Here is an 18,167-nt window from a genome sequence, read left to right on the forward strand (position 1 = left end):
CAGTTCGGGCCAGTGCAGGCCAGTTCAGGCCAGTGCAGGCCACCTTCCAGCCCCAAAGTAGCGCTCGTTTCTGCTGAGTGTTACTTCAGTCTAAAAGTGGGTGAATGGGTGTGGAGCCTATTGTGGAGATCTGCAAACTGCTTTGCTGATGCAGTGAGGTCAAACCACTGCTATAAATGTATGTGTCTGTGTGTGTACTCACACATGCATGAACACACGCATGTATACCTTCAGTCTCAGGGGCAGAAGGTGTCCCCCACTGGTGTTTGAACTACAAGCCTTCAAGTTCTGCCTGTACTGCAAGAGGCTCTTGTCTGTCCAGCCTCCCACCTGTCTTCACACAGCTGTCCTATTTCTGCTCTCTCTCTCTCTCTCTCTCTCTCTCTCTCTCTCTCTCTCTCTCTCTCTCTCTCTCTCTCTCTCTGCACTCCTCCTCCCTTACACCCCCTGAGCACTGGGATTACAGGTATACTGAAATTAGCATCTCGGTCCAGAAAGATTTCAGTCTAGTAATTACAGTTGGAATGGCCCCATTCAGAGGCACTGAAAGGATCAATGTATCCTTTAGAGGGACACAGTTCAACCCGCAGCACATTAGGATAACAGAACTCAATCTTGTCTTGGAGGTGGGGACATGGGGCACCATGGATCCTTTTGACTACGTGCACTAATGCATAAGGTGTTCTATAGTGTCCCTCCATTTCCTGGAGTACTAAGGGCCAAGGAAGGACTCTTGACTTCTGGGACAAAGAAGCTATAAAAAGAAGCTGTCCTATACAGCTATAAGCCCAGCCCTCAGAAGAAGGAAGCAGGGAGATTTTGAAGCTAACCTGGGCTACACAGTAGTACTGTCTTCTCAAGGAAAGAAAGTCATATGCAGGGAGAGAATCAGACAAGAGGAGAAATGCAGAGAGGGGGAGGGAGAAAGCATGAAACAAGCCCCCTTTGGTCATTGCTTTCCCCTTGGGCATTAAAGAAGGTTCTGTGAATTTGAATTAGAAAAAAAATTTTTTTCATTAACTTACAACTGAATGTTCTATTAACCTTCATTATGAATGTAGACAGTACATCACCGCCCCATTTGCTGTGTCTTAACCTTAAGATCAGCTATTTTCCCAACAGTACAGAGCTGCAGAGTATCTCAAAATGCACCTACTCCCTACTCTTTAAGTTGCAGCCATGGGAGTTGGGAAAAGGCTGCACAGGGACTGCTGCCAAAGCATGAGGCCCCAACTTCACATCTCCAGCACCCACTGAAGCGGGTGTGGCATCGAGCAGCTCACACATCTACAGCCACTGTGCTGGGAGAAAGGCCAAGTAGGGCAGATCCCCAGAGCATAGTGGCTAGCTGTCGCCCTGCCTTAGGGAATAAGGAGAGACAAGGAAGACATTGGACAATGATCTCTGAGCTCTGCAGGCACACACGTGTAACATACGTGTACACACACACATTTGAAAATACACACACATTACAGCAGTGGCTTGACCTCACTGCAAAGCTGTTTCCCTCATACATCAGCAGATCATCACAGCGCATGGCTCCGCACCAGTTCTGATCTGTAAGCCAACACAGACACTTGCTCTCCATTACCCTGTCTGTGCCTTTGAGCCATCACTTTAGTCAGGTGCAGAGGCAGGACTCCTAAAGCCCAGTATTCCATATTTTTCTCACGGTAAAAGAACAAAGAAACCAGTTTACATACACACACACACACACACACACAGCCTACATGATGGGCCAGTGAGTTAGGTTACTTGCAGCCAAGGTTCAATCCCTGGAATTTGCACGATGCAGAGAGAGGACATATTTTGGCAAGATGTCCTCTAACCCAGCCGTGGACTGTGACACACCCATGCACACCCACACACACTGAGGGAACAAATGTAATCTGGAAAGCCCCCAGTAAGCAAAATAAGAACATTAACTAACCAGACTGTCAAGAAGCGGCATACATAAGTATGAAAATGGGATTAGAATTTGGCTCAACAGCTGTGGGAATAGCATCAGGTTGTCAGGAAAAGCAGGCCTCTGCCCAGAAAATGCTAGGCCCTCCCAGGGGCTACCAAAACCTGGCTTGAGACATGCACCGAAGTGAGCTAATGTTGTGTGTCTGTCTCTCTGTGTGTCTTTGGTTATGTGTGTCTCTACATGTCTCTATGTGTGGCTCTGTCTGTATCTTTGCCTCTGTGTATGTGTGTCTGTCTCTGTGTATGTCTGTCTGTCTCTGTCTGTGTGTCTGTCTGTGTCTCTCTCTGTGCATCTGTCTGTCTCTTCCCCCTCTGTCTTTCCCTGTCTCTCTCACTCCCCATCTATCATTTCTTCTCTCACTGTCCTGTGTGTGTATCTTCTCTGTGTGTGTATCTCTGTGTGTGTGTCTTCTCTGTGTGTGTATCTCTGTGTGTGTCTTCTGTGTATATCTCCCAAGCTCCATGTGTATGTGTCTCCTCTCTGTCTCTATGTAATCCATGAGCCTGAAACTCTCTACAGCCTTCCTGCCCGTGCTTCCTGAGTGCTGGGATTGCAGACATGAGCCACCACACCTGGGACTCTTCATGCAGAAATACAATCAGCTTCCATTTATGTGACTTATGGGACCTGAAAAGCCCCAGGGCAACATAATTTCTGCAAAGGAAGTCTGATTTTACTTCCCACCTGGGTACTGCTCTTTGAAGGAACCAAACAGAACTCACCGGGAGACAGACAGAAAGCCCCCTCTCCTTACCTGCCAGGTAGAGGCCAGCAGTTCATTGGGTGGTCCCCAGATCCCCTAGTCGCCTGCCTCACCTATACCTCCCCCAGTAGCCTCTGAGCGGCCCCGGGTAGAAACTAGCTCTCAAGTTGTTTCAGCCCCACTAGGCATTTCTCCATCCTTCTTCCGCCCAAGCTCCTGGCTCTGGCTGTTTGCTTAAAGACAGCCGCCAAGGCAACCCTCAGCTGACCTAGCCTGCTATCTGTGGGCCAGCTGTCCCCTCTCATTCCTGGAAACACAAACAGACGTTTCTCTGTTCCAACTCCAAGGTTAAGTGCCATGCTGCTGAGGAACCAGCTGTCTACTTCTCTGCAGGCTGCCTAGGTCCCCCAATAAACAAAGGTGCCCACTATGGGCTGCCTTGGTGTCAGCTGCCTTGGCTCCATGCAACAGTGGGGGCTACCCCAGAATAGGACTTGGATGGGTAGAGGGAGGGTCCAGACAAAACCAGTGGTGCCTAGCCAGGAGTCCTAGAGGCTTTTTAGAGGCTCCCACAGAGTGAAAACCACATGTACTTGTTCAGAGAGACCCTGAGCTACCAAAGAGAGGCAAAGCAACCAGCCTCACAGGTGCTGCCCGCCTGCTGGGAATTTGCCACAGGCTGAGAGCTGGCACTCACATATGTCCATGGGGATGACAAGATCACTATTCTCTTACAGAGACAAAGAAACCAACCCCAGAGAGCTGCAGCCTCCAGCTTGGTGCCCCATAGCTCCCACAGTGGTCTAATTTGATTTGAGCTAGGCTGAGCCTTGGGGCTCTCTTCCCCCCCCCCCCCACTCATCCAGGAAAACCTGACTGCTGGCAGGTGGTTCCTAACAAAGGCAATAAACCTGAGAGTTGGGAGGGGAGGGAGTTGACAAGCACCTTCCAAAGGCTCTGCCAGGGGCTCTCAGAACCTGAATGGGGCAGGAAGTGGCTAAAAAGCCAGAGAAGACTGAAGAATGTTACTGAAGAGGTAGGTGGGTCTCAACTTGCAAGTGACTGAGAAGTGCCAGTGCCGCCCACAGGCAGCAGGGACCTTTGCTAGCTTGGTGCAATGCCCTAGTTGTCTTTCTTGGGCCCAGAAATAAGTCTGAGGAGACTACCGTTTCTCTAGACTTCATTCAGCCTATTAGCCTATACAGCCAGCCTCTGCAGGCCCCTCTGCTCAGACACTTTAAGATCCAGCCCAGTGTCCTCACCTGAGAGTTCATGGCCATCCCTGGGCCCTGCCTCCCCTGACACGAGTATCTCTACACAGGAACAGCTGACATCAGCCTCTGCCTCCCCGTACTCCACACCGCCTCACGGGTGACACGGAGACCGTGCGCAAGGACAGAAAGACAATTGAACTTTATCAGAAGGAAAAACCTGTGCAACCGTATCAAGCTGACTAGAGACTTTGTAGAATGGTAGAAAACATTTGCAAACCGGAAATGTGACACCAGCTGGGCTGTTCCTCTGACCTCCCCACAGGGGACTTCACAGTATGGCCTGGGTGCCCTGCTCCAAGGGGCCGGTTCCTAGGCCTTCCCTTTCAGTGGCTGAGCGTGTGCCTGGCTCTTACAGAAGACCTGAGTTCAGTCCTTGCCACCCGCTGGCTAACAACTGCCTGTAACTCCAGTTCCAGAGGGTCAGATGTCTCCACTGGCAACTGCACTCATGAGCACGCCCCACCCCCACCCCACCCCCGCATACATACACAGAGTTAAAAAATTAGGTAAATTCCCAGGTGAGCATGGGGATACAGGTATAATTCAAGCACTCAGGAGGCTGAGGTGACAGGGTTAGAAATTCTAGGCTAGCCTGGGCTACACAGGACAGAACAACAAAACAAACCAACTAAGCCCATCTCCAACGGTGCCAGGAGTCAGAACATCTAGAGCTACTCTGAAGAGGACTCTGTCCACCTGGTCACTTTCTGGCCTCTCTTGGATCTCTCACTACTCCCAGGAGCTTGCTCAATGAATCCTCAGTCCTGAGCAGTTAGCCTTGGAGGACCATGACAATGCAGGAACAGAGCCCCAAGGTTGAGCAGGGGTGTCTTCAGGAGCCCATCTGCACATTCACCCTCTTGCCCCAGACAGAGGCTGGGGCTCCAAGACTAGAACACAGAATATCACAAGGGACACCCACTGCCTGCCTGCTATTGGCTAGAAGGCCTGCCATTCAGCAGTGCTGACACTACACCGAGCTCAGCACCAAGAGCTTTAGATAAACACCTCCTTAATATTTACAGCAGCCTCTGAGACAGGTTCTTAGCATGTCCTATGACAGCTGGGCAAGCTGAGCTCAGAGGCCAAATGCTTACCAAAGGCACACAGTGGTAAATAGCAAGATGTGAACTCCAAGTTCAACCCCTTAACCATGGGAGCATCAAACTCAGCACTAGGGCCTGCGTCCGCACACGGTAAATAAATGTAGAGACACAAACAAAAACCTACATGGATTACACACAGAGCGAATAAATGTAAGCTCAAAACAAAAACTATGTATCTTTTGGGCACTTTTCTCAACCCACTCACTACACACACACACACACACACACACACACACACAATCTTTCAGTCTATACAGTTGGATAAGGTAGAAGCAGATATTAAATGCAGAATACATTTTTTAAAAAATTAAGAGCACACAACCCAGCTAGAAGTGGGCATAAGAGCAGGGGCTAGCTTCCTTGAGATGTCGATACCCCAGTAAGACCAAGTGAAAACGCTGAAAGGATCTGAACACAGAGGGGAAACAGAACTGACTCTACAAAGTTGTCTTTTGACCTACACTGTGCACCATGGCACACATGCCTCTGCCCTAACATTGTGAATACACACACACAATAATGATGATAATAAATATATAGGATATATATTTTTTACATTAATATAACTTTATATGCCAAATCATATATAATGACATAGTATTTAGTATCGGATATATAATTAGATTATTCTTATTAGATTATGGGCTTGGGCTATGGCTTAGCAGCTAAAGGTTCCATCTGGCAAGCCTGGCAACCTGAGCTGGACCCCCAAAGCCCTAACAGTGAAAGGTGAGAGCCAGCTCCCAAGTTTGTCCCCTGACTTCCACATATACCCACCACAGGGTACACCTGCTCTCTCTACTCTGCAAGAATAAAGAAAGATGATTTTTTTTTAATTATAAATTTTGTTTTTGTTTTCAAGACAGGGTTTCTCTGTGTATCCCTGGCTGCTCTGGAACTCACTCTGTAGACCAGCCTGACCTCACACTCTGTCTGCCTCTGCCTCCTGAGTGCTGGGATTAAAGGCATGGATCGCCATGCCTAGCTGTTAATTTTTTAATTATAAGAAGCTATACAATGACCAAGGAGCAAACGTCAGGTGGCAAATATGAGGCTGGGGGAGGCTTTGCAGCTCTCATGGGTCCTCGACATGGCTGTGTTTGTTAGCAATACACATTTACTCAGGGTGGCCTCTGTTCCCCATAGATACAACCAATCTGGAAAGGTGCTTCTTACAGAATTAAACACACAGTAATCACTCTGCTCCCAGCCCTAAAACGAACGCATGAACCCACAGACAGCATCAAACGCTCCCCAACCCTCGGTGATGCCTGAATCCACAGATAGAATCAAACTCTGTACATGCTGCTTTTATTTCTATATAGACCGACCGGGGATAAAGTTTAATTTGGAAATTAGGCACAGTAAGAGATTAATGACAGGCCAGGCGAGGTGGGTAGCGTACATCTATAATTCCAGCACCTGGGAGGCTGAGCTTGGAAAGTTCAAGGCCAGCCCAGACTGCAGAGTGAACCCGTGTGGGGGAGGGGGTGAGGAGGTGCCTCAGTACGGATGGGAAGACTGGAGTCTAGATTCCGAGAGTTACCCCAGAGCCGTCGGAACGGGTGAGCTCTCAGTTCATCAAGAAACTGCCTCAGTAAACCAAATTAAAAGTGTTTGAGGAAGACACTGATGTCAGCTTCCTGCCTCCACACGCACACTACTCAGACACACGCACTTAAAAAAAAAATGCAGGCTGAAGAGATGGCTCGGTGGCTGAGAACACTTAGTTGCTACTCTTCCAGAGGACTTGTGGGGGGACACAAATTCAGTTCCCAGCCCTCACAACTGCCTGTACCTCTCTCCAGGAGACGGGACGCCCCGCCTTCTAGACTTCATAGGCAACTGCACAAGTGTCACTCACACACACAAATAAAAATAAATCTTGAAATATTTAAAAATAAAATTATACTAATATATGTAATAAAGGATCTACACACATTCTTCTCCCCCTTTCACCGGTTACTGAAACCGTTGGCGGCACCGCGGATAGGACAACACTAGGAGGTTACAGCTTTACCGTACTTTCTGGTGTTTGTACAAAGAAATAGAAAGTTACTCCCACGACACACTCATCTACATAAAAGCTTTGCTCAGAATTTGAAAACAACCGAGATAGTCTTCAAATAGGTAAATAAACCACGGTACAACCCTGCAGTGAGCCGTGAGTGGGAGGAGGGGCGGGAGGAGGAGCGGGAGGAGGAGAGGGAGGAGGAGGGGGGGTGGGGAGGAGGAGGAGCAGGCCACACTGGCTGAGGCCTGCCTGTAATCGGACCTCCTGTGCAGGGACCAGAGATCAGATCTCTTCATCCCTCCAGATCACTCTGGAGGTAAGGCGCCAAGGGAAACTCGGAACATTACACCCTGTACTGATTTCATCTCATTTCCCCAACTGGACAATAAATAACCATCCTTCAACTGTGCATAAATCAGGAGCACGTAAACCCCGACTGCAAAATCTTTCTTCCCCAATGGGGTCATAAAATGCAAGTAACCAACTAGTTTTCCATATCAATCAACCTTTTTTCATTGTAAGGGTTTTTTTTTTTTTAAATAATTTTTCAAAATACAATTTCGTGCCTCAGTGATAGAGCATTTGTTTGGTATGTGTAGAGCCCTGGGCTCACCCTGGAAACACAAACAGACACACACACAAGGCAGGGGCTGAGGATGTGGCTCAGTTGGTGGAGAGCCTGTCCCATAGGATCCCCAGCACTGCATAACCTGGCCTCTTAGCACATTCCTATAATCCCAGAACTCGGGAAGTCGGGGTGGAGGCATAAAGACCATAAGTTCAGAGTCATCCTCAGCTAAAGAGTAAGTTTGAGGCTTGCCTGGGAGAGGAGGAGGAAAGGAAGGGAAAAAATAAGAAATAAAAAAGAGAGAAGGAGGGGGAAAGGGAAAAGTAGGAGGATGGAAAAAATAAGAGGGAGAGAGGGAGATGGAGGGGAGAGGGGGAAAGAAGGGGAGATAGGGAACAGACAACCAAACTCTGCTCTCTCTCATATATATATACACACTCGTCACACATATATGTGGACACACATAGACATACACCTGCCTGCACAAATGAGCACCCAAATATATTTCACTGAAAAGGCACACATTGTCCCAAAAGAGAAGGAGGAGTCAACAAAGGACAGAAGCTATCCCAGAAGCAACGGAAGAGAAACTAGGATGTGGGAAGAGATTCAGCATAAAGTAAACACAGATAAGACTAGTTTGTCTGAAAGTTATAGTCAGGCATGGTGGTACACACTTGTGATTCAGGTACCCGGGAGGCTCAGGTGTATTGATCTCTTTAAGCTCTAGACCAGCCTGGTCTACATAGTGAGTTTCAGAACAGCCAGGGATATATGTAAAGAAACCCTGTCTATTAAGAAAGGAGGGGGGGGGGGAGAGAGGGAGGGAGAGAAGAAAGAAAAACAGAGTCCATGGGCAGAGGCAGCCTGAGTTATGCATTAAGTTCAAGGTGAGCCAGAGCAGCTTCAAGATACACTGCCTCTAGTTAAAGGGGTAAAGAGGACTTGCCTAGCATGTCAGCACCTGGTTCCAATCCCCAGCTCCACATACAAAAGAAAGTTTGCCCCCCCCCCCCCCGCCCGGTGTGGCAAGGGTAAAAAAGTTGCTTAGCGCATTCAAGGCCAGGAGCTCAATTCTAAGCAGCACACACAAACGAGGATTTCATCTGAAAGTGAACATGTCATTTCAATGGAATATTCCCACATGTGTTTTATCTGAGCCCCCAAAGATTAAGGACAGCTGCTTCATCCACGTCCAGCAGCTGTCACCACAGTTCTCTCCTCCCTCCATCCTCAACCCCCACACCTGCCAATCACTGCAACCCCCAACCTGACATTCACTGCAACCCCCCCACCTGCCAATCACTGCAACCCCCCCACCTGCCAATCACTGCAACCCCCCACCTGCCAATCACTGCATCCCCCCATCTGCCAATCACTGCAACCTCCAGGCATGCCAATCACTGCCTCCATCTTATTTGGGAAGGCCACCTGCAGTGAACCAACCTCTCGAAGTCCATTTGAGCATCATTTCCCCAAGTCTTTAGTTTTTTATTCTTTAGTGTTTATCCTACAGCATCCTAGGGAGAAGTAACAAGCCACATCTCTCCATGTTACATGTGGTCCTTTTTAGGGGGTTGGTTCCTATTCCAGGAGGAACCCACAGTCTGTTTGAGTCACGGGCTCCTCTTTCCATGAACACTCACAGCCCCCTTCCATGACATCACAGACCTTGGTTCTGCATCAGACCCTGTGGGCTCCTACAGGTTCCTGTCTTGCTTTTAACACAAGGTTTTCCTAGTAAGCTTACGGTAAATCTGGCACACAGCCTTAGGAGATGTGTGCTGTGGCTTCGCTGGTGTGGGCCAGGTGATGGCCTAATAACATTTACCTTTTCCCTTAGAAAGCCCATTTGCACCTTACGCCCTCCAGCAGACAGGAGCCTCCTGACAAAACAGTCCCTTGAGAAATGTTAGCCCTAGAACACGCTCTGTAATTCTTCCTGAGCCTCTACCAGCTGGGTAGCCCGGTCTCTGTCAGAGCTTTTGAAAAATGAGATGATCAACATCCTCAATATATCTTTCACTTTAACTCACCCTATTTCTGGAAGTCTTTTTTAAAGTATCCACTTTTATAACAATATAGCAGGTGTCATTGTACAGATCATACTGTGTATCAAACTGTCACTCCAGTCTGAGAACTTTTAGGTGGATGGGCAAGGGACCCTCATCACTCTAGACACAGAGTGCTTTGTGCCTTTCTCTAATGCCCCCGAGTCCCCAGCATGTCCTCCCCGGGGACACAGAGATGTATTTCTTTGCTTACTTGCTAATTTCCATAAGGTCCCCAAGAGAAGGGTCACCTATACTGTGTTTGCTCTGAACACTAATATGTGTGACTGGGAGCAAGGGATGAATCTGGAATGAACCAGATAATAATAGTGAATGCTGGAACTGTGGGGCCTGGGGCACAGAGAAGGCACAGTGACAGAAGACCCCCCACCTTGCTGCAGTCCCAGGATCTACAGGGGAGGAGAAAGAGGAAGAGGAGGAGGAGGAGGAGGAGGAAGCTGCTAGACATCTGCTGGTGGGAGGGCTTTCCAGGGGTAGCTAGCTTCCCAGAGGCTGGGGTGGGGGTGAGGTGGGGTGGGGCTGGGTGGGGCTGGGGTGGAAGGGAACTCGTTGGTAAACCAGAAAGGGACACAGAAAACTAGATTGGTGGGCATGAAGGAAACCTGTTGGCAGGGCAGTGACTGCACCAGCCTGAGTCCACCAGGCTCTTGGCACCAACTCTGGGCAGAGCAGGGGCTCCGCTATGAAGACAGCAAGGCTACTCTGATTCTCAAGCTTCCCCAGAAGTAAGGCTGCACATGAGAGAGGATGGCGCGGCCCGCTGGGCAGTCTTTATCCAGGTCAAGGAGGGCAGCCAGGCATCCACCACAAGCATCCCGAAAGGCAAATGCCTATACCCTTAGATGCTTAAATTACTTTAAAAATTAAAAGAATGCTTTTCCAAACCAGTGGAGGGTATGGTGGTGGTGGTGGTGGTGGTGGTGATTTTCCCACCCTAAGGAATCCACTCCCAGAAATACCTTTCAGTCTGGCCTGAGCAGAGCCCAAGCTCAACCTGCCACCACCCTTACATTTTACCTACAGCCTCAGTCAAACCAGCACTCCAAACTGTCACCGGGACAGACAACACCTGCATTCCACAGCCCTGCACCTTGTAGTGGTGGTGGTGGCCCCACGTTCACAGAGGGTTTGAATGATTTATGTCCCAGGTCTGCCCATCCTCTGGTTACTGGGGACGACACAGACAGATGGTTTGGAATGGACCCTACAGCTCACCTGCTCTACCACCTAGACTAGGAAAGCCTTCCCTTGCTGCCTGGCACAGAGAAAGCCCTCAAGGGGAAAAGATGGATGCCTGGGGTTTTTAAGCAATGTTGGTGCCCGAACCGAGCACTCCTCACATGGGAAGAAAGAAATGGGACCGTTTTAAACAAATAAAAGGTGACCGGGTATACACAGGCCCTGCCGATGAATGAAATCCTGACCCTGGGCTCTTAGCCAGGCAGGGCTGTCTGAACCAAACCCAGGCAGGAAACTGCACACTTCCTGGTCTAGCCACAGAAAAGCTTCCTTTAGTTCACCCCACCCACTTCCCTCACAGCATTCCAGAACATTCTGTGCTAGGCCTGGAGGCACCAGGGGCTGTCACTGAGCCCCTTCTTCCCTGTCCTTTTCCCCAGGACATTCAGAACAGGCCATCCCAGACAGCCCCCGGCCCCAGGCTTCTGGTCTACAACCATGCTCAGCATACTTTGTAACCCACAGACCAAGGCTGGTCTCGTCTGCCGCAGACCTGATTCTGTCTAATACTACCGGCTGCAAGCCAGCGCCAGCGGGAGATGAACTGAGGGCATATGGCCCTAGTTTGACCTCATAATACTGCTTTTACTTAAACCCCAGCTTCTCCAGGCTCCAAGTCCTAGTACCTATCACAACGAGACTCTTCAAGGATAATCATGAACCAGTCTTCTTTTCAACCTCCTGGAGAGTCTACACCCAGAGACTGGTGGCTCTTTATAATACAGGTCAATTCACCCTCCAGTCCCTCTGGTCTTATCCATTACAATTCAAATAGACTACACCAAGGTCTGTGGCTACCTAGGAACCCAGACTTCAACTCCTAGCTCCACCTTATTGGTCCTTCCCCTCCCCAGCCCACCTCACTATTCCACGGGCCTTTTGCTTTTCACCTCGTTCTAGAAGGCCTCGGAGGGTCCAATACTATTAGTCTTCATCTCATATTATTCTTCCTTTCCTTTATATCAATTCATGTTTTTACTCAAATTTGTCTTCAAAGGAAACTTCTTTTCCACCGTAAGTAGAAAAAAACATTTGTATAAAGAAAAGGCTTTCGGGAGGTTCTAATTCCATTGAAATACAAGGTCCTTCCTGGATTCAAACCTCAGCGTGGCCAAACAAAATGTCTGCGGTGGCAAATGATCGGTAAAATGCCTTAAAAGCCCATTTCTCAGCCGGGCAAAGGTAGGTGGTTCTGAGTTTGAGACCAGCGTGGTCTATATAGTGAGTTCCAGGACAGTCATGGCTACACAGAGAAAACCGTCTCGAAAACAAACCAACAGCCCATTTCCCTGGTACTTCAAACTTAGCTGTATTCTAACAAAGACGGCTTTTCCAGGAATATTTCTTTCTTTTTTCTTTTCTTTTCTTTCTTTCTTTCTTTTTTTTTTTCCTTGTCTCTGTGACCTTTGGCATTTGGCCCTGTCTCGTGATTCTCTGGGGATTATTTTTTCCCAGTTTTATGACAGTTGACCTCAAAGGTGACCGTTAGGCATATATATCCTAACCCTAATCCTCTCTACCGACAGCTCAGCTTGTCACAAGCATGCCTCCAACCGAGGCGTCTGGATGCCGCCTGCATAGCTCCCTTCTCTGCCGGGCCTTTGGTGCATTTGCTGAGCATCTTTCCACCAAAACTCAGAAGCCATCTACCTACCCAGGACCTCACATGGGTCCAGTCCACCGGAGCATGAAGAATGCTACAGATAGAATACAGCATCTGAGGCGGAGGCTCCTGGCCCTCCTCCAGCCCACTGCCTTTCTACAGCCAGGCAAGTCTCTGCAAACCATTTACCAAACACTTTCCCAGCCTGGCACACCCCTTCCCCACAGCAGAGTCTGGAAAAGCCCCTGCAGGAACTCGACAGGCACAACAAAGACAGCTTCCTGGGTCCTTAGTACCAGGAGCACCAGGAGCACCTACCAGGAAGCAATGGGTCCAGCAGAGAGAGAGGGTTACAGGGAGCCCCAGCCAAAGGAGGGCCTCCCTTGTGTGGTGGTTGCCAAGGGCGACCCAGGTGCTGCACATCAACATTTGAGCCACTCTGACTTAACTCAATAAGAGCCCTGCAAGGCCCAGCTGGAGCCAAACCCAGGCCTGGATTTTCTCTCCCCGAGTGCAGGGAAGCTGGGCCAAGCCACCCCACCACTATTGTACTGAAGACCAAGTCCCACAGGGACAGCAGCTGACAGACAATTGTACAGTTTCCCACCCAAGGCAGGACCTTCAGGGACAGTTTACCTCCTCTGGGGGATGTGTTTTTTAGTCTGGACACATACAAATTACAAAAGTTTTGTTATTTCTTGAGACAGGATCTTGCTGAGTAGCCCAGGCTGGCCTGGAACCCAGGATCCTATTGCTTCAGCCTTTAAACTGATTGGAATTATAGGCATGTGTGGCCTGTCAGCACGGAAGGGCTTATTTGTCTGTTGCTGTCAGAAAGGGCTTAGATTCTAGACATTTCTCTAGAGTTTTCACCAGTCCTGGTGGGGCCCCAGCCATGAACCTCACAGAGCTTCCCAGAGTCTCCAGTGCCATTGGTGAAGCCTCTGACTGTGGCTTCCTGGGGAGAAGGTAAACTGAGACCCTGATCATTTGACCAATGCAGTAGAAAAACAGACCCCTAAAAGCAGCAGGCCCAGCACAGGGTTAGCAAGGCAGCCGGTTGCAAGCCAGAACGTGGTCCAGCCATTATGTCCATGTTTGAGTCTGGAGGATGACGAGGAGGATGACGAGGAGCTCACCACTGACCTTTTCAAAACAGACAGTCTAGTAAGGGAAGAAAGAGCTTTCTAGCAACCTTATTCCTATAGAGATTAAAAAGAAATTCTAAGATGGGAGACCAATGGATATAACCACCCAGAGCTTCTCAAATGGGGTTCCAAGGAGCCTGTGCTGGCAGGTTTTGTGTTAATTTGACACAAGCTAGAGTCATCAGGGAGCTAGGAACCTTGGCTGAGGCAATGCCCCCATGAGATCCAGCTGTAAGATATTTTTTCAATTGGTGATCAATGTGAGAGGGCCCAGCTCATGGTGGGTGGTGCCATCCCTGGGCTGGTGGTCCTGGGTTCTATAACAAAGCAGACTCTGCAAGTCATGATGGCCAAGCCAGTGATCAGCTCCTCTCCATGGCTCCTGTCTCCAGTTCCCACCCTGTGTGAGTTTCTGTCCTCACCTCCTTTGACGATGAAGCACAATGTGGAAATGTAAAATGAATACACACCCTTTCCTCCTCAACCTGCTTTTGGGCCATGGTGTTACATCACGAGAGAAACTCTAAGGGCTGGAGAGGTGGCTCAGTGGTTAAGAGCACTGACTGCTCTTCCAGAGGTCCTGAGTTCAATTCCCAGCAACCACATGGTGGCTCACAGCCATCTGTAAAGAGATCTGATGCTCCCTTCAGGTGTGTCTGAAGACAGCTATATGTAATACATAAGTAAATATTATAAAAAGAAAGAAAGAAACTCTAACTAAGATGGAACCCAAGGATGCTGTCCAATCACGGAGCCATGAATGGTAGTGCACGCCCAATCCCAGCACTTGAGAGACAGAAGCAGACAGATTTCTGAGTTTGAAGCCATTCTGATATATAACCCAAGTTTTCAGGCTGCATAGTGAGACTTTGTCTTAAAAAAATAAAACAGAGTAAAAACCAAAAGAAAAAAAGAAAACCAACCCAGCCAGTTCAGGCTTTCAGATACGATTACACTTGAAGAGAGTCCAGAGTGTAAAATGCATCTCAGTGGGCTGGAATGCAGCTCCTAGCAGAGCCTTTCTCTAGTACAGAGAGACCTCAAGTCCCATTTCCACACAGAAAATCGGAAAACATTGTGAGAGTCTCAGTTGCCAAGCGGTGGATTAAGAAGCAGGATTAGGAAGGCGCACCTCTCTCCTCTGGTGCGCCTGTGATGGCTTTTCCAGAGAGCTTAGATCAGGAGGGTTCTGACTTATTAACAGATTAATCCCTCCATAGATTCAAAATATGATAGCATGAAAGCGAGGTGGCAAAGTGGGAGGTGGGGCCTTACTAGAGGAAACGGGTCACAGAGGGTTTGCCCTGGGGGCTATATCTTGCCCAGAACCCTTTCTACATTATGTTCCCTTCTGTGCCCCTAAGAAGTAAAGAAAGCTTTTGCCATGCGCTTCCCCTGTCATGATGCTCCATCCATGGGGCCAAACGGTGCATCGAATTCTCTGAAACCATGAGCACAAATAGACTGTCCTCCTCTCTAAGTTGTCTTTCTTGGGTATCTGTTACAGCAGCAAGAGAAAAAGCAACTAATACTAAGATAAAAAGAGAAAAACAAAAACTCAGGGAAGCCCCATAAAGGGGAAGGTGAGAGAAGTTCCCAGGGCTTGTGGGGTGCAACTGACTGCCACAGAGCAGCTAGGCTAGGAAGTAGCTGAGCACGAGCAGGGAGCTCTGAAGCCATACGTGGCACCTTCTTTGCCAGGGCCAAGCCTGGCAGCTCTGTCTATTCTCTGTAGGTCTATCCACCAGGTGGACCTATTCACAAACTATGTATGACACCAACATTCGGAAGAGATCTGAGCCAAGATTAGCATCCCAAAGAGACTGTGACCCTGGCAAGGAGAGGTAGTGATGCTAGGGACCAGCATCCCGGGACACAAGCATGTTAGGCAAAAGCTATTCCCCCCCCCCCAGCATAGCAGCTTCTTGCATGTGAAGATTCCACGTGAGGAATTTCGCATACAGGGAGGTGGGAAGCCTCCTTAAGAAGGCCTAAGATGCCCCTTAGAAGAAGACATGGAGATTGCTAGCATTCACACTGCACACCCCATAACCGTGGCAATGCTAAGCAGACCAGAGTCTTAATTTAACTTGATTTTAAGTCCAGGGACCTCTGCTAGCTCTAGGGGATGGACATCCACCTTGTCTGCCCGGCTTCCTTCTTCAGATTTAAGTAACCACGTCGTCCTCCTGGAGAAAATAAACTGCCCTTTGCTTCTTCCTCCTTAGGGGTGGACATGATTGGAGAACCCATTAATGTATGTATTCCGCCACGTGGGAAGTGACCGGAGCACAGAGATTGGCTTGGGGAGTGAACAGGGGATAGGTGGCAGGGTAAGAAGCCAACAGTGCTGGTACTGCGGGCACAGGAAATCCTGCGGCCATCTTGCCGCCTCTCGGAAGTAGCCAGTCTGGAAATGACACTTAGGAAAGCCAACAGAAGGAGGTGAATAAGCCTGAAGATAGTGTCAGTCACCAAATGCAGCCAAGCCTGACTCACTGTTACAGTTCCCAGGTTGCCAGACTCGCAGGGTCCCAGTTTTGCTTCAGGCAGTTTGAGCTGAACTTTTATTTGTGATTGATCTTGATCGCTGAGGAAATCACCTCGGCAGAATTAAGAAGGCAGCAGAACTCATACGCATGCTAAATGGATTCAGCTCTGGGGAGAGCTGTCTGCTCCTGCAACCAACTGTCTTCTGAGACCTGGCTCAAAGGTACCGTGGCAGAGGTTGCCTCCCTTCCGATCTCCAGTGTTCATTCTTCGGCTGACTTTGCTCTTCTGCTGTAGCTATGGGGCCCAAAGAGAGCTCCTACTCTGTGTGCTTTCTCTGCGGTCCCCTGATAGTATGACCTGCTCTCTTCAAATTGCACCTATGTCTCCAATGATCCCCAAGAGAGATACTGTCCCAGCTTGTACACTGAGACCCTTGCCCATCCCCCAGCTTGTACACTGATACTGTGTTAACTACTTCTGACCACCCCTCAGAGAGTGCACCTAGAATGATCATGACAAAGAAACAGCCTTGCTGACAGGGTCCTGAGTGCTCCTGGCTTAACACACTGGCTTAAGCACTGGTCAGTCCTTTCCTAAGGAGCAGGGGCCAGTTTATCTTCTCCAGGAGGATGGCATGATTACTTACATCTGAAGAAGGAAGCTAGCCAGGCAGAATAGATGTCTATCACATATCGACAGCAGAGGCCCTGACCTTTGCTTTGCTGAAAGTACAATTCTCTTCCCAGCCCAAAATGCACAGTCACCAGCACAGGGCTCCGCCATTACTGCTTACTAAATTGCTTAATCCACAAACATGCAGTTTGCCAGAAGGAGGCAAAAATAATAAATGGCAATTCACATAGAAAAAAATAAGTACTTTTCTAATTAATACACGTAGGGAATGAAGTTGCTAACTACTTACTCTGACACTTTAAAAAGCTCAAGAGAAGGCCTGGAAGATGGCTTGGTAAATAAAAATCACTTAACATGCCAGCATGAGGACCTGAGTTAGAATCCCCAGAACCCACAAAAAGGCCAGATACAGCAATGTAATCATCTGTAATTTCAGAGCTCCTAAGAAAAAAATGGGAGGCAGAGATAGGAACCCCCCGCCCCATCTTAGCTACTTTATCTCAATGCTACAATGAATGATGCTTTGAATGAGAACAGCTCCCAAAGACTCATATATGTGATGATGCTTGGTTCTGGTTTGGTGGAACTGTTTGGGAAGGATTGGAGGTATGGCCTTACTGCACAAGGTATGTTGTGGTAGGGGTTAGGTGTGGTATGTGTGTGAGCATGGATCAGAGGTTTCAAAAACCCATGACATTCCAAATTAGCTCTCTCTATACTTCCTACCTGCAGATAAGGATGTAATCTCTCAATGCTTCGGGGCCATGCGTACTTGCTGGCTGCCATGCTCCCAGCCATGATGGTCACAGACTCACCCTCTGAAACTGTGAGCCCCAATAAACTCTTCTTTACATTGTCTTGGCCATGGTGTTCTATCACACTAGAAAAGCAGGACACTAAAATTCTGGCAAAAAACAACTTACACAAGGAAGGGGTTCTTTTGGTTCACAGTTGAAGGATACAGTCTTATCATGGTGGAGGAGTCATGGCAAGGGCTTGAGAAAGCTGGTCACATTGCATCTACCATCAGGAAGTGGTAAAGGATGAAGGCTAATGCCCAGCTAGCTTTGCTCTCTTTATGTGGTCCAAACCTAAGCCCATGCAATAGTGTTATTCACTATTTAAATGGTTATTCCCAACTCAATTAAACTAACCTATAAAAATTTATATAGATTAATAATCTATGTAAGTTTACATAAACTAATCTCATAAGCATGGCCAGAGACTGAATCTAAATAATTCCTCCCAGGTGAGCCTGAAGGTCTGTCTCCTCAGTGATTCCAAATCCTGCTAAGCTGACAATCAGGACACAACATCAAACCTAGGAGACTCACAGGTCCTCTAA

At 48.5% G+C, this 18,167-nt stretch overlaps 1 protein-coding gene across 2 annotated transcripts in view; it reads right to left on the reverse strand.

The window, feature by feature from the left end:
• RPH3AL (rabphilin 3A like (without C2 domains)) overlaps window positions 1-18,167 on the reverse strand; it is a 129,376-nt gene that overhangs the window by 89,555 nt on the left and 21,654 nt on the right. The window contains exon 1 of one of the 2 annotated variants that reach the window (XM_080924121.1): window positions 2,724-2,796. The exons of the other annotated variant lie outside the window; for it this stretch is intronic. The gene's annotated coding sequence lies outside the window, so the exon portion shown is untranslated. Of the gene's footprint in view, window positions 1-2,723; window positions 2,797-18,167 lie in introns of those variants that run through there. 2 annotated transcript variants of the gene reach the window in all.

The sequence above is a fragment of the Micromys minutus genome, assembly GCF_963924665.1.
Source record: "Micromys minutus genome assembly, chromosome: 10".
Classification (NCBI taxonomy): Eukaryota; Metazoa; Chordata; class Mammalia; order Rodentia; family Muridae; genus Micromys; species Micromys minutus.